The following is a 25,937-nucleotide window of genomic DNA, read 5'->3' on the forward strand; positions in this document are numbered from 1 at the left end:
ATGACAGCTGAGCATGGTCGCCATGTTGGGAACTGGTAGAAAGTGGTGAACGATGGATGGGGGGAACTGGAGGACCTTTTAGAAGGACCCTCCACTCCTTAGCTCCTGCTCCCTCTTACCATACAGAAACACGGGTTTCTTCATCTTTTGAGGGAAGTCAAAAATCAATAATTCTATATATCATCTCCCAATGTTAAACGTTATTCACAAATTCTTTTTCTTTTTCTTTTAAAAAAAACATTATGTAGCCAAACCAAAAATCTAAGCCATGGGATGTTGTTTTCAACCTTGGCTCTAAACTAATGTGAATTTTCCAATGAAACTAGGATGGACTTTAAAAAGTGGATTTTCTAAGACCAATAGAGTCTTAGAATAACAGAAGAACCATAGGATTCTGATAGCCCTTCCTTCTCCATTATCATATTCCCCTGCCTCCACCACAAGTTGTTTAATTTCTCTGTGCCTCAGTCTCTTCATTTGTACCATTAGCATAATAAGAGCACCTACCTCATAAGGATGTTATGAGTAATAAATGAGAGAATAAGTGCAAAATGCTAGCAGACTAGCAATCATGAGCATTCAGTAAAGCCTATTTGTTATTATTGCTGGTTCTCATTTTTTAACTAGCTAACAATGAACTAGGAATCAAGTCTAATGCCCTTTCTCTTTCATGACACTGTCTCCATTGCCTCATTCTCTTTGATGTCTGGTAATTTTGTGGGTCTACTATAGACTTAAAACAGAAAAGATGGGACAGACCATTGAAAGCCAGTACTTCTGAAGGTTGCAGGATGGGAAATAGTTGCAAAGCCAACTGAGTCAGTGCAAAAGGGTACCGATTTTACCCTCACAGCTTTGAAGAATCCAAGAGGTTCAACTTCATCCATCTGTTTCCAAAAGGCAATCTTTGATGACAAACTCTAGCAAAGAGGGAGGCACAGGAGTAAGCTCTGAAATAGGGTTTAATCTGGGTTTCAGTTTTGGTATATACTTGGGAATGTGAAAGGCTCCTTTAGTAGTTGCTTTTATCTCTTATTTGGAAAAGGAAGGAGTTGGTCCGGACAACCTCTTAGCCCCTTTCAGCTTTAATTTTCTGAGTCTGTGTCTTTGTATCTTCTTCCACGTAATGCATTCCCTACCAATAGCTGGCAATCACCAAATGTCAGTTATCAATGATTCAATTATTCCTATCCTAAAATAATAATTAATTTTTTTTTTTTTTTTGAGATAGAGTCTCTCTCTGTCACCCAGGTTGGAGTGCAGTGGTGTAATCTCGGCTCACTGCAACCTCCGCCTCCCAGGGTCAGGCGATTCTCCTGCCTCAGCCTCCTAAGTAGCTGGGACTACAGGCACCCACCACCACACCCAGCTAATTTTTTTTTTTGTATTTTTGGTAGAGACAGGGTTTCACCATGTTGGCCAGGCTGGTCTCGAACTCCTGACTTTAGGTGATCCACCTGCCTCGGCCTCACAAAGTGCTGAGATTACAGGCTTGAGCCACTGCACCTAGCCAATAATTTTTTTTTTTTAGAAACAAGGTCTCACTCTGTTGCCCAGGCTGGAGTGCAGTGGTGCAATCTTGGCTCACTGTAACCTCCTGCCTTCTGGGCTCCAGTGATCCTCCCACCTCAGCCTCCTGAGTAACTGGGACTACAGGTGTGCACCACCACACATGGATAATTTTTGTATCTTTTGTAGAGATGGGGTTTTACCGTGTTTCCCAGGCTGGTCTCAAACTCCTGGGCTCAAGAGATTGGCCCGCTTCAGTCTCCCAAAGTGTTGGGATTACAGGCATGAACCACTGTGCCTGGGCCCCTAAAATAATTTTTTATCTCACTTGAAAGATTAATATTATATACCTGAATCAGACAACAATTCAAGATAATATATGATTAAATGTGTAAGCAAAAGATGCAAATAAATGCTTTAGGAGGTAGAAAGGGAAGAACAAGTTAGACCCATAGTGATAAGGGAAAGATTGAATAATAGGTGTATTTCTGAGGAACAGGAATGAAAGGGGTGGGCGAAGTGCATTCTGGAGGAATAACAGCAGGGCCAAAAGCAAAGAGGTGGGAAGTGTGGGTAGAAGCCCTTTGCCTTTCTCTATAGTGACTGATACACAGATTCAGAGGACTGAAAAAAAAAAAAAAAAAAAATGCTCAGAGGCATAATTCCTACAGGCCCCAGAATAACATTACCAATTCCTATCAGGAAGATCCTGGAAAATTATAGTACCTAATTGGTACACCCACCTTCTCTGTTTCTTTAGAAAGTGTTCCATGAGGCTTAAGGAACTCTGGGAAGATAACAAAATGCCCACCAGGGAATGGGAGTCTCCTAAGAGATGCTAATGTAACAGGGAGGGGAGATGTGTGAAAAGAGAGAGATTCCTCTTGTGTTGAGCCTCCTAAGATCTACTGTGTGGCTTTTTATGGGTGAATAATGACCACAGAAATAAAGTCTAATAAAAGAATTTCAGCACTGTTGCCAGCCAGAGTTCTGCAGTCATCAATGTGAAATATTCTGCCTGTGCCCCATCTGTTTGGGAGGACACTTGGTGCTGTGGAGGGAAACTTGAGAACATTTCTCTATCATGGAAAAAACAACTATCTTGGGCCCTACTTGCCAGGCAGATGACACCCACAGCATCTTCTCTGCACAGACAATAGAACAGGGGACAGAGTCTGGTGAAGACTCTGGGACTGCTAGGGACAGGGTTTCTGAAGGACAAGCTCTTTTGGAACATAATTTTATTGATTTTGGTTCAACCAGTGAAGGAAGCTCATAGTGATGAGGGAATTGAGAGCCTATCAAACAATGCTAGTTTCCAAAACTTATGACTCCTAAAACTTGAGCTGACAATCTTTTATTAGATTCTATTTTTGCAGGAATTGCTTGCCTATAAAGCCACTTGGTAGATTTTAAGAGGGCCCTACATAAGAGGGGTCTCTATTTTCTCACTGCATTTTGAGCTGCAAACTGTCGGCTTGGGTTGGTTCAGATTGATCTACGCTCTCTTTGACTTTTCTATTTATCCATTAACTGGCTCAGTGTGAGGATTGGTTTACAACAGCACTGTGAACGGTGTAAAGGGCTGGGTTGGAGGGTGTAGGACTGGCTTGAACTCTTTCATGGCCTCTATCAGTGTACTCCACACAACCATGGCAAATAAACAGACTAAGTAAAAGTAGATGATTTCTCTGCAAGTACACTTCAAGCTGAGTTGCCTAAACCTGCTGCCTCCCAACCAGATTGCTACTCTTAATGCCCTTCCATAAAGAAATTCTGCCACTGTTGATTCTCTTTGGAAGAGATTCAACAGGTGGCATCAAAGGAAAACCCCCAGTCAGAGATGTAATGGATAAATGCTTTCTTCCTCCCATGACCAAGGACAACAGGGATGTATCTTCCAGCACTGTAGGTAGATACTCACCAAACAACAGCTCTACACTTCAATCAGAAGCCCTGGATAAACCAGTTTGCCCTTGAAGAATTTCTTGCTTGGCCATTAATGAGGAGAAGGAAGGATGAGAGGAGAAGGTGAGGCTTTTAAAATCACTGCCCAACCTGAAACTAACAAGAATAAAAATGTCCAATCTCAGAGACTAAGCACCAAAGGAAATGGAGGCTGGGTTCTCCTCATGCTCCAGCCCTAAGCTGTGTTCCTGGGAGAGTCACTTAACGTCAGTGAACTTCAGTTGCCTCCTCTGTAACTCACCTGATGCTCTCCACTGAATGATGGTTAACAGCAGAGTGAAACTGTGATGTAAAGGGCAGTAGTGATTGATCCTCAGGAATGTACTGCCCAGATAAGTGATGGCAAGAGAGAGTGAGAGCAAAGACTATCTCACCCAGCACCAGCCGGAAAAGTAAGACAGCCTCCGGCTCCTCGAGCCAGGGGTCCCTCAGTCAGGCTCCTGCAGGGGCTGGGTCACCTACGTGGATCACCATCCACAGGGGGACCATTAATAATTCCGCTGACAACCAACATAAAGTGGCATTGCCGAACCCAAGGTATGTGAGCTCCTTACCTATTTATCACTTGAACTGGTGAAGGGAACACTGGCTGCCTCAGAGTAGAGAGGTGCACTGGCCCCTGGAGGAGCCTAAGAAGAGAGTTGTAATAAACGTGATAGTAACGTGACAATAATGATAATAACCACCCAAATTAACAATTGTTGAGGCATTTATTATGGACTATTTGCTAATGATTTGACATAAATCGTCTCTTATAAGTCTTACCATAACTCTCTAATATAGATATTATTATTCCCATCTTACAAGTGAGGAAACTGAGTCTTCAAGAGATTGAGTAACTTGCCCCAAACTAGTCAGGATCACTACATGATGCTGCAGTAACAAAAAACTCCCAAGTCTTAGTGGCTTAAAGCAATAGAAGTTTATTTGTTATTTACATTGAAAGCAGGTGACCAGGAGTCTCTGCTTATCCTGGTCGCTTAGATTCCCAGGCTAAATCCAAATTGACACATGCTTCCTCAGTTGCTACAGGAGGGGAAGGGAATGTGATGAATTTTGCACTAGCTTTTAAAACTCCCACTTCTACATTCATTCCCTCATATTGCTTGTCCAAAGCCACTCACATGGCCACACCTAACTCCAGAGGGGGCAGATAAGTTCAATTCTACCATGAACCCAGTTAGAGAATGGGAATATTTGTCAACAGCCTTGTTACTGGCCATCCAGCTTCACGGATCTAATAGGTGGGAAAACCAAGTTTCAAAACCACATTGGTTGACTTCAGAGCCTGTGCACTATTCTCACACTTCTGGAAGAGATCAACCAGCCGATAATCTCTTGCCCCCTTCATGACCCACCCCACACTGTCCTTGCAGCCTCTTCCCTTCCCTTCTCAGGCTGTGGGTTAAGAGATAGTCACTGAGTGATTGATAGCTCCTGGCAATAGCTAGAGAGAGATTATCTAGCAGCATGTGCTGAAGGAGCCATGGCTGGGAGTCTGCTCATAATAGCAATTGAAGCGCTGGTTTCCACAGGGTTTGAAGTGCTAGGGTCTCAAGGGCTTATTAATCCCACAGCAGTCCTAGGAGGGGTTCATTTCTGCTGTTATTTGTACCTTTTGCTGTGCTCATCCAGCAAGGAGAGTCAGTTGGGATTATGTTCCAGGGACACAGAGCCCTGGCTGCCATCCAAACTAGGGCTGTTGAGGGTTCTTCCTCCTCAGTTAGCTTCCAGGCTGCATTCATACAGAGGAGTGAATGGAAGCTATTTAGTTACAAAGATGCAGACACACACATCAGAGAGGAGGTTGCCAGGAGGATGTGGCATCTTGAGACCTTGCTAATTCCCTTAGAGCTAAGCCTAAAAGCGATCTCTTCTGTGATCTCCCCTCCCCAGTTCAGAGATCTGACTGCCTTCCTTGGAACTGCTGTCCTCTCAGTCTGTCCCTACACTCCTTGTTATTACCTGGTTTTATTGTTTGTTTGTTTTTCCTGTGTGACATGCCTTGTCTGCTGTAACTAGCATGAGATCCTCAGCGCTCGTATTATGACTGATGCTTTGTGGGGATGCTCGGAGTACTGCACACCTACAAGGTGTTCAATTAGTGTTTGCAGCCCCTGGCACCTGACTAACTCTCTGAGCTTACCTCCTGCTATTACCTCCTTTGCTTTCACTTTGCACTCTGTTGATTGGAATGAACCACTCATCTTGCCATTGCAGTCCTCCTCGCCTTAGCTCACGCTGTCCTTTGGCCTGGAATGCCCTTCCCCTCCTCACTGCCGGCCACCCACCTCAACTGAGTGGATCCCTCCCTTCTTTGTGCCAACAGTCTTTGCACATGGTTCTATTATAGAAATATTTGTATTTCAGTTCATTGTTTACCTCTGTCTTCTCCACCAGACTGAGAACTCCTTGAGAATAGACATGTTGTATTTATTTTTTGTATCCTCTGCCTTTACCAATGCCTCAACAGGACCAGGTCTAAAGTTAGGTGAGTGAGGCACTTGGTGGGGACACAAAATGTAAAGGGACACCAAAAAAACTCAGCAGTTAAAATAAATAGTATTTAATGCAATATTTTAAAAATCAAAATTAATGCAAAAATCCATGAAAAATGAAATATCAAATTTTTATTTTATTTTATCATTTTTAGAAATTTAAGATGTATAACATAGTGTTTTGATATAGACATACAATAATGATTACTATAGGTAAGCAAATATATTTATCATCTCCCATACTTACCTCTTTCTTTTTTGTTAAGAGGATCTCAAATCTACTCACTTAGCAATCTTTCAGTGTATAATATAATACTATTAACTATAGCCCTCAATATTTGAAATAAAGATGGATCAGTTACAGTACCATATCAGATCATACTAGAGTCTGAGGCAAAAGGAAAAATCAGAAATACTGATTTTGTCTTCTATTTTATTTTTTTATTATACTTTAGGTTCCGGGATACATGTGCAAAACGTGCAGGTTTGTTACATAGGTATACACGTGCCAGGGTGGTTTGTTGCACCCATTAATCCATCATCTATATTAGGTATTTCTCCTAACACTATTGCTCCCCTAGCTCCCAACCCCCTGACAGGCCCCAGTGTGTGATGTTACCCTCCCTGTGTCCATGTGTTCTCATTGTTCAATTCCCACTTATGAGTGAGAACATGCAGTGTTTGGTTTTCTGTTCTTATGTTAGTTTGCTGAGAATGATGATCTCTGGCTTCATCCATGTCCCCGCAAAGGACATGAACTCATCCTTTATTATGGCTGCATAGTATTCCATGGTGTATATGTGCCATATTTTCTTTATCCAGTCTCTGATTTTGTCTTAACTTAAAATTTTAACATTTTGTTCATCCTACCTGTTTTTGTATTAATTATATGCATACTTTTTGCATTCATTTTTGTTTTAAAAAGTATTGCCCAGAATGTGATAGGTGCTCTATGAATATCAAATGAGAGTCAGGGAGATGGTGACTGAATGAGTACATGAGTGAATGGTTGTGAAAACTTTTCAGAATAAACCTCTAATTATCTAAAGTGTCCATATTTACTTCCAGAATTATACATGTGTCCTTACCAACTGCTTTTTTATTCTATTATCTGCCTTTTGGTTCAATTCATCTAAACCCTTTCCCAAGTTTATAGAAAAAGAAGAAAAGGAAAATAATGCTGTAAATTGAGTTAGCTAAATGTGCTTTGCTCAATTAGTTGGAGCACCATATGATGGGGCCAAGATTTGACATCTTACGTGTGTGGGCCAGTTGCTTGGTTTGGATCTCAAGAAAGAGTACCCCCCTTCCCCTCCTCAATCCTAGTTGGTCAATGTACAAAAAGAAGATGTTGATTACTGTGGACACTGACTAAGAGACTAACTATTAGAGCAAATCCATCGCCACCAACAGAAACAAAGAATGGGTGTCTCCCAGGAAGAAGGTTGGCATTTTTGGTTGAAATGGGTGCTTGGGCTTCTTATGCATCATTGTTGCCATAGATTAATGCGACAAGAACTGGTCATACTGGAGCTACTCTTGCTCCCGTTACGGCATTACTGTGGGCTCGTGGGAGAGGCACTGGCCCAGAATTTAGGAGATTAGGTTTGGGCTTATCTCTACTCTCATGAACTAAGTTACCCTGACCAAGTTACTTAGCTATTCTGAGGGCAGTTTATTCATCTGTAAAAAGAGAGGGTTATCTATAACAGTATGATTTTCAAAACCTGTACTATGGAATTCTAGGGTTGTAAGCAAGTCTCTCAGGGGCCACTGATGAGATTGGGAGGCAGGTGAACATAGCCACATGCTTCAACCAGAGCAGCCCCAGTTTGATTAATTATTAGATATCTGCGTAGGATTTGTTTTATTTGGAATAAAAAAAGAGAGAGTAGGTTCCACTGCTTAAAAAGAGACATGAAACATTTGTCTAGATGATTGTGATAATCCCAGCAGCAACTATGATGCTTGAGTCTATGGTCTTTTGGCTGCAGCTTTGAGGAGTGGCAAGTTTGCTTCAGCTGTGTCGGAAAGATGTGTTCACTTAATTCCATGGACTAGGAAGGCCCAAGGTATAGAGGCACATGCAGACTGATGGCTTGAATTTTTTTTACCCTTTCATGTCATCCAACCTCTTTGTCCCAAGAAATTTCTTAAAATTAGTCACACGGCTACCACCACAAAGTTTTGAGGCAGGCCATTAAGAATTAGTTCAACTGCTTATTCAATGCTTGAATGCCTCCTCTCTGTTGCCATTAAGCAGTCATGCAATATCTTATTGAATTCTTCCAGTGACTGTGAACTCACTGTCTCTAAAAGCAGTCCATCCCACCTTTGGTCATATCCGACTTGAATCCTTAATTCATAGAGCTTCACCTCGTCATACCATGTAAGACAAATCCAATCCCTTTTTACTTAGTAACCCTTGACATAATTGGAAAGTGATCATTCACTCCTAGCCATCTTCAGTCAGTCAAGTCAATGGCCCCCATCCTTGAGCTCTTCACTTTATGACTTAGGCTTAATCCCCTCCACCACGTGAGAGGTCCTCATTATTTGCTTCCCCTCTCTTAATGGTTACATGGGAATGGAATGCAACAACCTGCACAGGCTGATCAGACCAGAGTAGAGCAAAAGGGTTTTCTTTTTCTTGTCCAGTGCTTTTCAACCCTTCTGTGCATTAAAAATCACCTGGGCAGTTTTTGAAAAAAGTATTGCTTTCCTGGCTCCATCCCTGAACTATTAAATTAAAAATTATTGGTGTGGGGTCTAGGCCCTGACTTTTTTTTTTTTTTAAGTCCACGTAATTCTTTTGTGTGGCCCAAATTAAGAATCATTTCTTCTGATACCAGGTCCTTTATTCTTGTTTTGATTGGCCAATGATTTATTGGAGCATGCTACACACCTTGGTTGGTGGGTCAATTTGAAAAAAGGAGAGAACTATTTTTTCTATGTGTCTACCATACACAAGTACTGACCTAGATTCCTAACTACATAATTTCATTTAATCCTCAAATGTGAGTCAGGTGGTTTTGCCTCAGTTTTATTAAAGAGAAAACTGAAGCTCAAAAGGATTAAACAATTCACTCTGGGTTACTCAGCTATACAAGTGGCTGGATTCAGATTCAAACCTGGATCAGAGTCCAAAGCCCACCTTTCTTTTATGCCACTCTGCATTCCTTAATTCAATTAACGTAACAATTTATTAACAATCAGGACCTACCCTATGCTAGACATGTCCTAAGCCAGCAACTGTTATGAACTGAAGTTTTCGTGGTAATCTGCCAAGCTGCACGGGGACGTGGAGCATTTTCCTTTTTCTCAATGATTTGTTTATGGGTATGTTTTCTTGAAGGAAAAATCATGTTGACGTAATGCAGGCTTTGTAGAGAAATAAGTCTTTGGTATTTGGTTGTAAAATAAATGTCAGAATAAAATGTTTGAGAAAATAAAGAGCTATATATAAAATTATTTCCCACAGAACTGTAGAATACTGATGGGCTGTTGCTGATGTTTCATTATGTAGAGCAAATTTGGTAATTAAGGAAAGAGCTGCCATGCCCTGGCCACTCTTCATCCCTACAACTGTGGTCTCTTTGCCGGAAGTGACCAGAGTGACTTCACGTTGTTTCAGCCACAAGGTTTATTCCATCCTTTAAAGACCATCCCAGTCAGGTGAGTCTCAGTACCATGACCAATATCCAGTGGCTCTATGACTCTTCTCACCAAAACTTCTGGAACATACTCTAATGAAGATGGCCACTTTTTTCTCCATAGGTTGGAGGGCTATTTATGGGGGTCACCTATACACTGACAGTAGCAGCTAGGAAAGAATGATAAGAATAAGGAAAGCGGGGCTGGTAACAGTGGCTCACGCTTGTAATCTCGGCACTTTGGGAGGCTGAGGTGGGCAGATAACCTGAGGTCAGTAGTTTGAGACCAGAGCACCCTGGCCAACATGGTGAAACCTGTCTCTACTAAAAATACAAAAATTAGCTGGCCATTGTGGCAGACGCCTGTAATCCCAGCTACTCAGGAAGCTGAGGCAGGAGAATCGCTTGAACTTGGGAGGCAGAGGCTGCAGGAAAAAAAAAAAAAAAAAAAAAGAATAAGGAAAGTGGCCCTGAAAAAAGAAGGGGGTAGAAGAAACAAAAGTGAAATATAGAAAAGAGAAATAAAAAGACAACTAAAGCTATGTTTGGAGCACGGCATCTCCAGATAGGATTCCTCCTGACTACAAATCCCCCATTCAGCATCCATCTCTTTCCCAGGCTGAAATCAACCTCTTTTAGATGACATCTTGGAAAATCCCTCTTCCTTGAGGGTTTCCCTGTTCACCAAAGATTGAGTCATTATTCTGCTCATATTCTTCCAGTCCTGTATTCATCTCATCATAGGACACACCATGCTGTATTAACATTGTCTCATTACTTAGTAGTCACTTCTTTTAGATCAAAGCTTCTTAACTATGTTCTCCAGGTGAGTTACAAGGGTACCCAAGTTTTGGCACACCTCAGTGCTTAGGGCATCCTAGCTGCTGGAGCCCTGAGCAGCCTAAGTCTGGAAACTATTCTTTTTGTGTGCCAAGACATCACAAACGTTAGGAAACTTTTCTAGGCCTTTCATTAATGACAGGAGAGAATGAAATGAGAGAGGGAGGGAAAGGGAAGAAGGGAGAGAGGGGGAAAGAGAGAAGGAAGGAAGGGAAGGAAGTGGGAGGATGACCATGTTAGAACAGATTTTCAGCAACTGAAGATACTCAAAAACCACCATTTACTAGGGTGTTCTTCAAGCAGTTCCTGTCTGGATAGGATATTATGCTATTATACTATTAAGGTCCTCCTGTCTTTCAAGCCAGAATGATCTCATGTAAAGAACATGGGTTTTGGAATCTGAAAAACACAAGTCTGAATCCCAACTTTGAGACTTAAGATCTATGGTATTCTTTCAAGTTATTTAATCTCTGTGCCTCAGCTTTCTCATCCACAAAATGGGAATAATAACAGTTTCATTTTTAGGCTATTATGAGAATTGACAAGATAATGCTTTTGCAATACTCTTGGCACATAATACATGCTCAAGATTTTCTCTAACATTTTGTGATTTTGTTTCAGAACTACTTCAGGAATGACTTTTGCAGCAAATGATAGTTCATATAGTTTTGTGCTTCAGTTTGAGTAGTTGCATTCAAATCCTGGTTTTATATTTGTTAGTTATATGACCCTAGGCAAATTATTTAACCCCCCTCCATCTTCCATGCCTCTATCTTTTGTTTTATTCCATCAAATGTAGATAACTGCACCTACTTTATCAGTTTTTGTGTCCAGGTCACATTAACAGTTTTTGTTAAGAAGGTTAAATGGGTTGACATGAGTTAAGCCCTCAGAATGTGCCTGCACATCATCAACACTCATGTTTATGTTTCCTATTAGCAACGGTATTTAGTAGGAGGCAGCTAAAGGAATCCAGTAAACCAATGACGTGCAGACACACCCCTGTCCAGACGGCTTCTGTGCAGTTGTGGAGGAGACACCACAGCATCTGAAATTGGAGCCCTTCATTGACAGTTGGGTGGGAGATGTAGAAAAGTTCATTTACACTTAATATATATTCAGCTATACTAATTAGTATAAGCTCCTAAGCCTAAAATAAATTAAACCAAACTTTAAAAAAGAACGAGGCTGTAGGCTGGTGAGAATATTGAGAACTTCTTGTTATTATTATCACATTCCAATTATTATAAGTGAAAATGTTGACACAAACCAAGGTTATCTATGAACCAGAAGATCCTAGACCCTTGAGTCCAGAATCATAAAGAGGTTTAAGCATCAAATAGCAAGTATTTACTGTTATAACTTTCAGTGTTTTAGAATCTGTTATGTGGTTGATGTTTTTCATACATCACACATTCAAACCTTGCAGGCCACCTATATCAGTTTCCTTGGGTTGCCATAACAAAGTACAGAAAACTGGATGGCTAAAAGCAACAGTAATTTATTGTCTCACAGTTCTGCAATCCAGAAGTCCAAGTCCAGAATCAGGGTGTCAGCAGGCCCATGCTCTTTCTGATGTCTCTAAGGGAGAATCCTCCCTTACTTCTTCTGGTTTCTAGCGTTTCCCTGCAATTCTTGTCGTTCCTTGGCTGATAGAGGTATCACTCCAGTCACATGGCTGCCTTCTCCCTGCAAGTCATCATATCATCTTCCCTCTGTTGTGTCTGCATCTGTGTCCAAATTCCCCCTTTTGATAAGGACACCAGTCACATTGGATTAGGGCCTACCCCAATTACCTCATTTTAATTGGGTTACCTCTGTTAAAATCTTATTTCCAAATAAAGTCACATTCTGGGGCACTGGGGATTAGGACTTCAACATATCTTTTGAAAGGGACACAATTTAGCCAGTAATAGCACCCATTAAGGTTGGTATTACAGATGAGGTATTTGAGCCTAAGAGGGTCAAGAAAGGTGTCCAGGTCACACAGCTCCATGTCTTCTGGACTAGATCCCCACACTCCTTGGCTTCCCTGTACTGGCTCTTCTGGTGTGTCATTCTGGGCAGGGTGAGCTGGCCTCTCTTATGACATGGTTGATCCTGCAGTTCTCTACAGCACATATTTGTCTGAATTTGATCAATCAGTTCTGTAATCTTTGCGTGAACTGTCTCAACTGGAGATGTCCTTTCCCTTTTCTGTGTCTCAAGTAGTGGCTGACCCTCACCATGCCTGCCCATGCACAGTCAGAGGACACCCTGAATGCTGCAGGAATGAGGGGAAGAGGGTACTTGGTATCTGAGCCATCCTTTGGCCTTGCTTGTTTCCAGTAAGTTTTGATGATTTCTCCTAATCAGTGAGCATCAGCCTTGATTTCTGCTGTACCTTCCTAGTTGACCACTGTTCTATGGCCTCCACTGACCAGTCCATGCAGTCTCCCTGTGCCCTCCTCTCCTGTCCTATGAGTTTTCTTAGACCCCAGCCCCCTGTTAGTCACTGTCTCAGTCCTATCTGGGGTATCTTAGGTTCTGGGTATGGGCAGGAGTGGAAATTGTGCATGATCTTGGCAGCAGGGTCTCTTCTCTGCTGCTGCCTGCTGCTGGGTGTCTTGCAATTCTTGTAGCACGCTTGTCATTGTCCTGGGTCAGCTCAACAGGCTCCCCTAGCCAGCTGTGCTCCTACTTCAGCTCTCACAGGCACTGTAGCTTTCTGAGGCTTTAATGCCAGCTCAGCTCCTACGTGGGCTCTTCCTCCCCTGGCTACCCTGACAGGTCTCTTGGATTTCAAATTACAGCATCTGTGTTCTACTCAGGCACATGAGATCTCCTCTACACCCTTAGGGAGGCAGTCTAGGGGGTTGAGGCAGGAGGAATTATTTCCTCTGACCCTCTCTTTGCCCATACGTATCATGTTGTCTTAGTCTATTTTATGCTGCTGTAACAGAATAGCTGAGACTGAGTAATTTGTAATAAGCAAAAAGGTATTTCTCATAGTTCTGAAGACTGGGAAGTCCAACATCAAGGTGCTGGCATCTTGGGGGTGGGGGGCTTTTGTGCTGTGTCATCACATTGTAGAAGGCATAGAAATGGCAGAACGGCAAAGGGAGGTTAAGAGGAGAAAAGGGGGCTGAACTAACCCTTTTATAATGAAACCAATCACGTGATAGTGGCATTAATCCATTCATAAGGGTGGAACCCTCATGGCTTAATCACCTTGTAAAGGTTCCACCTCTTAACACTGTTACAATGGCAATTAAATTTCAACATGAATTTTGGAGGATGTGAGCATTCAAACCATTGCACCCTTCATCTACACAACTCCCCCACAGTGGTGTGGTCCTCTGGGTCCAGGCAAGAATACTGGTACTACCAGTCCAGGCAAGAAGCATGGTAAAGGCCTCTTGGCTCACTATGTGGAGTTCTCTACCATGCCCTCTTTCAGGGTTTCAACCTCAAAGTAGAACATGGAGCATGGCCCATACTCACCACTGAAACTTGTTTGTAGTCATCTTCCTGTCTTCTTCAGGATTTTCTCTCAAGTCTAGAAATTGTCCTACCTTCTCCCTGTATGATGGTGCAACTGTCTTTACAGCCTTAGGCATTTCCTCTTATCTAATTTTTAGTGTAAATTCCATGCTTGAGTCCTTCAGCCTTTTTTCACCACAAAGCTAAGTTTTGGTATTAAAACAAAAACAGTGCAGCAATAACTATAATCAGTCCTAGCTCTTGGAACAGCAAATCTTGGCTTTCAAGAACTCAGAAACAACACTGTAAGTCTTGGTTCTCAAGAGGTTCTTTGGTGCCCTGGGGCAATTAGCTTCAGCCTTTTGGTCTAGTTTCAAAGCTGAAAGAGTTGTAGGTAAAAAGGCATTACCTATAAAGGAAAGGTCATGAGATAATATTTTAGAATATTGCTTTACTTTTGTTTAATCTTTAAGACTTTGCAGCCAAAAAGAGAATCTTTCCCTGGTACCACCCAGAATTTGTGAGTTCAGTTGGCTGAAGCATCCTTTTGATGAATCCTAGATTCTGGCCTGCAGGAGTTGATTGGTTTTGCTCTAGTCTAGGGCCAGAGATAATATCTCTACTTCTGGCTTCTAACATCCCAAACATGTACTGTCAGTCCCTGGCATGTAGATAGGGATGAATAAGCACAAGCTTGTTGGCTTCTAGATATACCAGTGATGGGAAACACTGACTTGTTACTGAGTTTCTAGCCTTATCTTTCTTTATTAGCAGGGGCCATGTCACTTTATGCCTGCCATCAACACTATAAACTTGATCATCCTGTCTAATCTGTCATTTTGCAAATATAAAAATGGAACTCTCAAAAGGTAAGAAAAAATGCCCGAAAGATTCCAAAGCTTCATTGTAGTGAAGTCAAAGACAAGGAGCACTGGGTACATACAAGTTTAAGGAGATCAGAACTCCCACATTTTCTCTCCACCACCCCATGCTGCCATGAGGGTTCCTCGCTCTTCCCAACCAACAGATTGTTTTTCTACTATAAATATCCAGTTTGGAGGTGGAGGTGGACAAGTGCAAATGCTCGACCCCAAGAAACTCCAATCCATCTGCTCATGGCTGCCGAAGATAGAATTTCTGATGAGCTGGGACCTCAGTTTCTTTGCCAAGAGACTTTAGCCCACATGCCAAGAAAGGATTTAGTCCTCTGCTCAGATGAACCCCCATCTGAGAGTGTGGGGATTACAGCGAAGGCTGCTCTTGGCACATCCATGGCATTCTATCCAGCAACCCCTGCTCTGGAGGAAAAGACACTGGGTAGACACAGAGAGTAGGCAAGGATGAGAGGTTCCCGTTTTCAGTTCTAGTTGACGCCACTGCGGGCAGCAGCAGCAGTCTCTTTAAAGCCTGGGCCAGCCACAACACCATGCTGAAAGTTCTGTGGATTTTTAAAAGCCAGCTGTCAGCTCAAGCTTGTTCCGCTGAGCTTTCAGTCCTGATGGCTAGACTGGCAGTGTCCCCACTTGGAAACCTGGAAGGAAAACTGACTTGCTGTCAATCACAACTGTATCTTTTCACACAGTTTTTGTTTTCAAAGCAGAGATCCCCTCCCCCGACAACTTGAAACCCTCTGTTCTTTCTAGAAGAATGCACAGGAACTCCCCACTCTCACAATGGAAAGACAATATTGAGAATTTTTAAAGCAATTGAAGGAAATAGATCTACATGCCAAAAAATGGTAGGGGGCCAGGGCAGGGCAAGCTGCCCTTAATTGACCGTATACCACAAAAACACACAAACAACATTCCCTTCTCTCATGTAAATAAGATTACATGAAAATATCATGGACAATCTTGGAAGTAAAAAAATAAGTTAAATGAACCACAAAAGGGCTTCTTTGAAAGGAGGCAAAAATCATCCCACAAGCTTTCTTTTGCTGAAAGTTGCAGAAGAAGGGAGGGTTTATTCCATGCGCACGGGGTGATTGTAATGTAATAAGACTGCTATTCTTATGTGGCTCGTTAACTAGCCTTAAAGATAATTCTAAGAGAAGTTCAAAGGATATTTTGAGCAGTGGGAGAATCAGCAAAGGCATTACTTTGAATTACAGCCCTCCTTTGGATTTCTGTAAAAAGTTAATCACATTTCATATGCAAATAGAGACCCCCCAGGTACAGTGTCGGGCTTCATTCATTTATTTAAATGGTATTTCTGAGCTCTTACCCAGTGTGCAGCACTGTGCCAGGTGCTACAGGGCATACGAAAAAGGTAGGCTTCGTTTCCCTGCCCCTGCTATCTTTGGGGAGAAGTTCGGTTGTACAACACAAAACATTTAACTGACACACAAGACAGAATTGTCAAAATAATTGGCCACACCTCATGCAAGAGCGTCAAGCTGTCTTGCATCAACTGCCAGAGCCACCTCCCCACTTTTCTCCCCAGCAGCTGCCTCCCCGAATCAAACGTCTAGATGTCAAGTAGTGGGCTTCTTGGGGTTGACTCTGCAGGTGAATGCCTTGATGGTGGGGGCCTGTCTCTAGCTTTCCTTTCCTCATGCCATTTGGACCTCAGCATCTTTTCAGGGATCTCTGATGTGTCTAAGTTGCCATGGGGACCAATAGTCTCCTTAAAAACTGAAGCCACCCCGCTGAAAGGAAAAGGGAAGGGAGAAGGAAAGGAATGGAAGGATAAAAGGCAGGGCCTGCTTGGGGATCAGAATAGAAGTCGGGTATCCCAAGGAGGAAGGACGATAGGAAAGAAGGGCAGGTGGTGCTGCTGACCCCCTCCTTTCTATTTCCAAAGACGGGACTCCTGCCCTGTCCCCTTTTTCTTCTACCCCATGTCTTCTCTATCATTTTACCCATCACCATCCCAAACTGACTTTGTCTGTACTCCCTCAAAACCTCGATGGGTTATAACTGATACTAGATAACATCCAAATTCCTGACCTTGACCATCCCATTCATCCAAATGACTTTTCCATACCTTGTGCCCACTGCTCTTCTGCTGAATCCTCAGCTTCCACCACATTGGCCTAATTGCCATTGCCCAAATGTGCCCTTCATTTTCTTTCTCAGACCCTCCCCTCTGCCTGGTCTGCCAGTCCCACCCATCTTCCCCATTGAACCTGCTCATACTTCAAGCCCCTCTCCACACTCACCAGCCCACAGCAAGCTTGTTTTCCTGCCTTTGACTCCTCATCATTCCTACAGTCGTAGCACTCCCATAGCCCATGTAAAATATCTTGTGTTATATAATGATGGCTAAATGCATAGCAAATCTTAAATGCAGGCAGGCAGGTAGGCAGGCAAGAAGGAAGGAAGGAAGGAAGGAAGGAAGGAAGGAAGGAAGGAAGGAAGGAGGGAGGGAGGGAGGGAGGGAGGGAGGGAGGGAGGGAGGGGGGGAGGGAAGGAGGAAAAGAGAGAGGGAGGACTTACCTCAGCCACTAGCTTTGAATACATGGGACATATGATGGAAAATGGTGAAGGATTCTGAGTCAGTTATTTTTGCTTAGTTGAGAGAGTTATACGGATGACATTTGGTGGTAGCACTGTGGCCAGGGCAAAGAGTTCTTGGCCTTGGTGAGCTGAGGCAGGGCCTGCCATGACAGCCAGGGTTCCTGGCAGTAGAGGAGGGGGCTTCTGCCCAGACAGACTTCACCTCGCCAGGGGTAGCCACCGCCCTGCCACCTGGCTCCAGCATCAGAACCCACAGAATTCCTCCTTCCTCACAACTACAGGATGACACACTAATTACCAGGCTGGCTCTCATTTAAATTCTCAATGGCGAGTGCCGAAGAGGTGACAAAATCCCTACAGGATTTCCATTTGTTTTAATTCTAGTTCAGCTCCAGGGATCTCCTCATTAAACCACATCACTGAAGCCATTAGGGGCCAGAGACCAGCCAGAGGCAGTGAACCTGAGGTGGAGCTGCAGCCTCAGGGGTCTCCCTCCTCCTTCCTCTCATTCATCTCTCTCCCCACTGTCCCTGCGTCTATCTAGGTAATGCTCCCCGTCTGTATGCCCGTGCCATTTTCACATTCTATCCACTGGGCTGTTTGCACTGTTTGTATTTTCTGCCTGTTCTGCTTTACAGCCCCTTTTCATCTACAGCATCTGTCCTGTTGATACTCTGTTCTATTTATATTCCCCTGCAGTGCCTTGCCTCTCCCTCCTTTTTAATCTATTTTATCAATCTTGTTTACCTTCTCCATGGCCCCTCATCTTGCTATTATCTGGTTATCTATCTAGTTAAATTGCCCTCACCCCTCCCTCTCTGTCCCCAGATCTTCCCTGAATATACCCAGGTTCCCCCGGCAGGCCCGCCTGCTCCACCTCACACCCACGTCCACATTTGACAAGTGAAACCTACTAAACTCCACTGTAAGGCGAGCCCTGCTCAGCCAGGCACCCACAACTACAGACCCAAGAGGTCCGGATCTATTCACTACTAATAACAAGTGCTAACATATATTGAGCATTTAGCACATGGCAGGCCCTGGGCTGGGTCTTCATTTTCTGCTTTCAACAACTTTTCAAAGCAATTTCCTCCTTATATGACAGAGGAGGAAGCCGAGGCTCAGGGAGGTGAAATAACTCACTCAAGGTCACACAGTTAATATGTAGGATATTGACAACCCACTCTTAGTTATCTGCATGAGCAATGACATGGATAATCTTTCCCTGCAGAAAAATGTGAAACTCATTTCTAATAGACTCTGGAATATAGCATTTGGGGCAGTAGATTTCCCTCCTGATGCTGCTCTACTGCAGCTGACCATCAAATACAGTGCAGGAAAGGCCAATGGGTAGACCACAGATTCTGAACACTCCTAGGGTTAGCGTGGTCCTCCACAGAAATGATACTATAGACGGCATTATTCACGGGAGTAGGAAGGGAAGGGTCAGTGTGATAGCTGCCAGCCCATTTCCCTACCTCTCTCCCAAACCCACACTCCCAGCCCTCCAAGCCATTTCTACTCCCTGAGCACCCACACTGACCAAGGCTTGTGTGGGGCAGTGTCAGATGTCTAGTGAAGATGGAAGATTCCAGTGTGGCCTCAGATAAATCATGGTGAGAATAATTGACTGTCTGTTGTGTGTTAAGCAACAGGAAGATCCCAGAAATGGAACTATCATGGCCCAAGAGGGTGACCAGGGAATCCTCACGTCACTTGGTCAAGAAAAAGAAATGACTTCACTCCCAGACCTAGAAAACTCCTAAAACGCAGATCCTAAGGACAAAGAAAATAACAAGATAGAACCTGACCAATAAACTATAGGGGAAGTTACTGAACTACTTGAAGACAATTACCCCAAATTCTTCCCTGGGTCCTCATTGTCTCTAGAGTTGGATCCAGACTCCCTAACCCGAGATTCAAGACTCTCTGTAGCCTACCTCTTGTACCCTATAAATGCTTAACCTGCTGCATGAGCTCCCTTTCCCTGCCAGATGAGAATAACACAAGGTCTCTTATCACCCTGCATATGGTGTGGGGGAATGAATTGAAACCGCCAGGGGGCATGCTTGAAAAAGAATGGATGGTCCTTCTTTGGATAATTACCAAGGTCTTTATATTTGTCCTTGAGGATTTTACAGAGTCCAGTGATGGGAAAACACATGTATCTCAATTATCATACACAGAGTAGAGAAGTAATGAGCACTAAAATAAGTTGTAATTAGTATGCATTGGGAGCACAGAGGAAGAGAAGCCTTATTTTGGTTTGGAGGTTGAAGAAGGCTTCATGGAAGAGGTGGCATCTCAAAAAATAGTGTCTCAAAAATGAAGTAGGATTATGCAAAGTCTTAAAAAATAAATAGGATGTATACAGATATTCTAAGAGAAAGGGTGAACATTTAGCAAAGGATAGTAAAGTTTATGAAGTATTTACAAGCTTGGGATGATGAGGTGGGATGATGATGGAGGTGGAGAAAGATCATGCTTTTATGTGAGTAGCTGGTGTCACTACGAATAAATTCCTAGGGGCAGTAGCCTTGTTTTTGTAGCTGCTATGCCTAGCACAGTCAGGGCTGGTCCTGAAAGAATATTTCTGATTGTTGGTGATAGATGGCAATGATGATAGCATGTGCAAGGGTGGTGCCAATGCTGCTTTATGAGACTCAAGTCACTGTTACAGTGAGGCTGAGGATCACCCACCAGCACCCGGAAATACTGAATAGATTTCTGACTGCACTTCCTCCTCTCCTCCCACCTTGCTCAAACTCTCTCCACCTGACTTTGCGTCTTTTTCAGGGAAAACAGGTGGGAAATTGCCAAGCTGACTGAGACGCCCCTGCCCGCGGTGATAGACCCTGTCACAAAAAAGTAATTTCTTTTTAAACTTCTATCCAGTGAAATCCCGCAGCTGCACACAGCAGGCCCGGCTGTGCCAGCACTGCCATACTGCCACCGCAGTGCCGGGGAATAAAGGAAAATGCTTAGCATTAAATTTCATGTAAATCAGACTTTATTTGCTCTGGTGACAGGTTATTAGCTTCTGCAGAGAACGAGGGGAAAAAACGGCTGCTGGCTGGAGGCACAGCTCCTTACATGAGGATGTCTTGAATCGCAGCCCTTGGCAGAGCAGGCCTGGGCCATCCGCTTTGCCCCACCTTTTCCTTTGCCCCCACAGCTCCCAGGGGGATGACTTTTCCACCAGCATCTGCAGGCTCCAACTTAGTTCAACTTAGCAGTTGCGGTACCCACCACTTAGCCTTCTCACTGCTTGTGTGGGGACAGCAACTTTTACCAACTGCCTCCTAAGCCCGTCATACACAGTCCCCCGGTGCACTGTCGTGTGGGCTCTCTCCCACTGGGAACACTCTATGCACTGCTGTCTACCTCGATACACTCAATCCATCCTTCAAGGCCCAACTCAAGTCCAAACTCCACAAAGTCTTTTCTTACTACCCAATCTGTGACACTCTCTCTCTCCTTTGAGTTATATTCATCTTTACCTCTGTCTGACTGATAAACTCCTATTAGCAACCAATACATTTATTGGGTGTCTATGTGCCAAAAATGATGGTTGGCATGTTCCTCATGTGTTCCTCAACCAGGTTGTGACAGGCTGAGGGTAGAGATTAGTACCCATGAATGCTTCTATCCAACCACGGTGCCCAGCACAAGACCTTGCACATAGTGGATTCTCAATAAAGGTGTTGGCCCCTGATAGGAGTACATCAATCAGGACAGGCCAGGTTATGCTGTAGTAACAAATGCTCCCAAATGCTCAGTGGCTTAAAACAATGTAAGTTGATCTCTTGTTCATGCCACCTGTCAATTGCAAGTAAGCTGGCAGACTATGCTTATTTTAGTTTCTCAGGGACCCAGGCTGTTAGAACAGCCACCAACTTGAATATTGCATGGGAAGGTCTCACATTGGCAATGTCCTGGAAGTGACACGGTGCACCTCCACTCACAAGCTACATGACCCCAGCAAACCTAAAGGGGCCAGAAAGTGCAATCCTGCCAGGCCTTCATAAGGCAGAGAGCAAGAAATACTTTGTCAATAGCACCAATGGCTTCTCCAGACTGCTTAGTTACTAAATTCCATGAGGAATGTGCTACATCCATTTTGTCCACCACTGAATCCCTAATGGCTGACACAGCACATAATAGGTACTCAGTAAATACTTAGGCTGATGGTCAGTCTTGTTTTGACCCTTTATCTTCATGCAGAGCTGAGCTCATGTGCCTTCTTGGCCTTTGATCTGCCTTCCATGCCTCTGTGACCATCAGTACTTGGAAGGAAGCAGCATGCCTTCACTGCTTTGCCGTCCTTACACACAAGGATCAGAGTTGTTTAGGTGTATTGCCTTCTGCACCATAGAGAGGAAAGAAAGGAGGGAACAATTATCTGTTGAGGCTGATCTTTGTTGTTTGGTAAGTAGACACTTTTTGAAAAGTATGTGTATAAAAAGTTTGTGTGTGTATGTGTGTATGTACAAGTGTGTACTGGATGGGAAGAAGGTAGAAGATAGCTCCATATCTTATTGCTGCATATCTCCCGCTAGCAGTTAATCAGTGTGATGTTTGATGCAACACTTGGTAGTGGGGATTGGAGGGAAACACCTAAGGAAATGGTGAAATTCTTTGACTCCTACTCCCATATTTTCTTTCATTTGATCCTCTTTTTTCTCTCTCCTCTTCTTTTTCCTGTACTTTGATTATCTTATACCTTTTCTTAAAACCACAGGGGCTGACAGAAAAAGACAATCGGGAGAGGATATCTTTTCATTTCACCTAGGGTGGGGAGAAAGAAGAAGGTTTTGGGAATGCGAGAACTGGACTTGGGTCTGGCTGGAGATTGGTCAGCATTTAAGGCCATGGTAATGGCCTCCTGAAGGTCCTTGTCACAGTCACAGTTTAGATCCACAGTACTTAACCAGGTTTAGGATCCCTGACAGAGGAAGCTGGGAGCAGACATCATCCCAGGTCTTCTCTCCACGCCTACTCCCACCACCTCTCATCTTCCTCTTCAAGACTCATCCAAGGAACGGCGCCCCCGTGGCCATCTATCCCATACCCAGGAAATGGGAAGAAGACTGAGGATTTTTTTTGTTTTGTTTTTTTAATTGCTCATGCCAAGCCTTGTTGTGGGCTTTTCTGGCATCTCTGACCAAGGGCTACCGTTCAGAGAAGGCAGAGCTCGTCCAGCAGCATTGCTGCCTCCACAGCCTCCAATGCTGGACATCCGCCAAGCTCGCCATCTGTACCCTATGGCCAGGAGTATGAATTGCCAGCTTCTGCATCAACCCCCACACCTACCCCGCCACCCCCAGCCCACGCTGGAAATCTGCCAGTGCCCCAGATTGCAGCATACAATCGGATAAGCTTTGCCAGGTTTATGGCTGGTAATTTATGGCCTTCTTTAGCAACATCTATCATGCTGTACAGTCGTTAATCCCAGAGTCTTTGCCCACTTTGCAGAAAATAGCTTGCAATTCCTTACAATGTAGCATTTGCTAACTCACCTGTCGGGCTGTCAGGCTGGGTGGGTGTGACAAGCCACTCTCCAGTTACTTCTTTCCATCTTGCTTTGCTTAGCAAGTCAGGCCTTCTCCCTCCAAAAAACAGCAGCCAGGATCTTTATTACTCAGCCACTGTCCTGCACTCCCACACAGCTGCTTTAGTGCTAGCTCCATACCTCACCTCCCTGCTTCCTGGAAAAGCAGCAGGGCTCTGAGGGAGGGTGGGCTCACAACCCTAGCAAGGGTAGAACCTTTTACTGGTACAAAACAGAAGGCAGGTCGCAGGTGACACAAACTTATTTCTCCCTTAATCAAAGTCAGAGAGTAGCTGGTGGAGTGTGGCCAGAGGGTGTACACACATACTTGTAAATAATTACAGGGAGTATGAAATACCTCTATGGTCAACCCCTGCTTAGGCATGCTAATCAGAGGATCATTTTGGACCACTAAAAACTGCCAACAAATGCAAACAAACTGATATATAATGAGTCTGGCTTCAGGATAAATCGCAATATATTTTACAGTCAATCTTCTTAACTTAAGCTATTAAAATTAAGCGTCCTTCTCTTGAGGCATGTCTCCCTGGACGAAAAAAAAGTCACTTGGGAAATTCGAAGTCATAGTTAGGGAGGCTAGGTAGGGTGAAAGGATATGAGCTCTAATCAAATGGCATCTAGAAACATATTGATGAATTTATTTTATTTTATTTTAGAGAAAGATGTGAATGAGACAAACATACTGGAACGGAATACACTAAAATGATAAAATAGTTAAATTCAGATGTTGGAATATATACATATTCTCTCTGTATGTAATCTATATGTTATTCTGTTACATGTAATTATGTATACATGGTATATGTATCTTTCATTTTTTTATGTTTTCTAAGTTTCTTATAATAAGCCTGCACTTCTGTACTTGAAGTAAACACAAGCAGCACAGATGGTTGATAATGACCATTATGATTGACTGATTGACTGATGTGACCCTCATCAAAGGTGCTTGTCCCTCTCCTGTACACTCTTCAGAAAATATCAAGAGGAATATCAAGAGGGACATTATCTGTCCATTTTTTATCTTTGGGCCCATTCTCTATTAAAATACCTCAGCCTCTTCTGGTTTCATAAGTGATTTTCTGACAGTAAATATAGGAATGAAGTTTCGATTACTAAAGAACTGAAATATTTCCAGATGTAAATGTCATATTCTTTATGGTATCCTCGCTGCTTAACTCAAGACATTCAAGAAATTGTTGAATGAATGAATGAATGAGTGAATGAATGAAATGGGAGTGGCTGCTCTTTAAGCCAACTGAGGCAGTAGGTTCAGGCTGAAGTCATTCTGCTGGCCTTGGTGTGAGCTCATTAACATCAGCGCATGTCAGTGCCATCAGCAGCAGCAGACTATGGTCTTTGCTCCTGTCCAGTCCAGGTGTAGAAGGTGCTCACACAGCACAGACTGCTGAGGGTGAGGGTGCTTTTCATGAGACTGCAGGCATCATGAAGTTTCAACCGAATTTACATTTCACCTTAGGGTGTTGTTTTCTTATTTGTTTTATTGATGGCTTCTTCCTTGAGGGAAAATAGGCCTGGTTCCATGGAAGGCATGCATATCCCTATGTAAAGTTTCACTTGGACTCTGGTGGTTGTGCCAGGATTGCCTTTGATGGTCCCTACTCTGCCCGATGCTCTTTTTGGAGCTTGGCCTCTGAAGACACAAGTAAAGTGGCATTGACGTTAGATTTCAACCAAAGTATGAATCTGGGGGCTCTTTGGCCCAGGGCTAGAGTAAAACATGCTGGTAGTTGGATGGATTCAAGCCTGGAGGTTAGCGGAGTGACAGCAGCAGAAGGACAAGGAGTGAAAAATGCAAAGGTGTGGCTCAGTGGAGGGAGAAGTCATGCATCCAGATTTTCAGGGCAGATAGGAGAGGAAGTGGAGTCATGCATGAGTTAACGGACAGGGCAAAATGGAAGAGTTTTAGCATACAGACTAGCAGTATAAGCTCTGGGGCACTTGCCACCTTTTCAACACGTTTGTTAATTGTGTGACTGAGGAAATTGCTCTAAGCTGAGGCTTCCTCACCTGTAACATGGAGATAGTAATAACACCTACATCTATGGAGTTGTTGTGAGGATAAATTACATAATAGACACACAGGGTTTGGCACATAGAAAGCTTCTGGTAAACATTAACTACAGCATTACATTCTTACTGAGATTCAAAAGAAGATGGGGTTTGAAAAAGGCATAAAAGAGAGAGAAGGAGAAGGAGAGGTGGTCAGGGAGGGATATGACAAGGTGAATGTTCTAAAGGTGGAGCAGTCCCATGTTATGACAGCTTCTTAACTGAGCCAAGGTCGTGGGTCTCCAGGATGGGTTGTGGACAGAGGTTTTTAGTTCAGAAGGTAAAGAAACTTTAAGGTTGAGGTGCTAGATGGGTTAGAGCCAACTCTGATGATGAGTGGGGCTGGGTGAAGAGCAGAGAGTGCCACAATTCTAAATGGAGGTGGGTCTGGAAAACAGTAAATGACATCAATCTACATAGACCTCAAGGAATGTCAACACCATCTCTGGGTCCTGCTGGGTGAGAGAAGGAGAAAGAGTAGCCTCCAACAAAAAAACCTGGAGATTCTTGTATCATGTGAAGAAAGAGATGTTTCTATTTAGGAAAAGTGTGGGAGAAAAAACATTATTGAAGTATTTGGAGACATTGGTAGTGAGTTTTGATTTTTGCAAGGGAGTCTGGAGTATACTTTAATTGCGAAGACTTCTTTTACAAAGGAGTCATTTGTGCTGTAAGGAATAGATTTGTGAAAGGGGGAACATTATAAAGAAAAAGAGAGAGAAGGAAGAAGGGACAAAAGAAGAAAGGGGAAAAATGAAAGGAAAAAAAGAAAGAAGGAGGGAAGAGAGAAAAAGATAAATTCAACCTTGGTAATTGAAAAGACACCCACTCTGATTCGTGGGGAATCTTTACCTATCAGTCTTGGTACCCTAGTCCTTGGGGGTATAGTCAGCTATGGCATAGACTA

General features: G+C 43.4%; 2 protein-coding genes across 11 annotated transcripts in view; both read left to right on the plus strand.

Annotated features, from left to right (window-relative positions):
- Positions 1–25,937, plus strand: part of MRPS14 (mitochondrial ribosomal protein S14) — an 868,813-nt gene that overhangs the window by 297,200 nt on the left and 545,676 nt on the right. Inside the window, exon 1 of one of the 9 annotated variants that reach the window (XM_050767383.1) lies at positions 25,723–25,726. The exons of the other annotated variants lie outside the window; for them this stretch is intronic. The gene's annotated coding sequence lies outside the window, so the exon portion shown is untranslated. Of the gene's footprint in view, positions 1–25,722; positions 25,727–25,937 lie in introns of those variants that run through there. 9 annotated transcript variants of the gene reach the window in all.
- TNR (tenascin R) overlaps positions 1–25,937 on the plus strand; it is a 427,004-nt gene that overhangs the window by 148,479 nt on the left and 252,588 nt on the right. The window lies entirely within an intron of this gene.

The sequence above is a fragment of the Macaca thibetana genome, chromosome 1 (genome assembly GCF_024542745.1).
Source record: "Macaca thibetana thibetana isolate TM-01 chromosome 1, ASM2454274v1, whole genome shotgun sequence".
NCBI classification, from domain to species: domain Eukaryota; kingdom Metazoa; phylum Chordata; class Mammalia; order Primates; family Cercopithecidae; genus Macaca; species Macaca thibetana.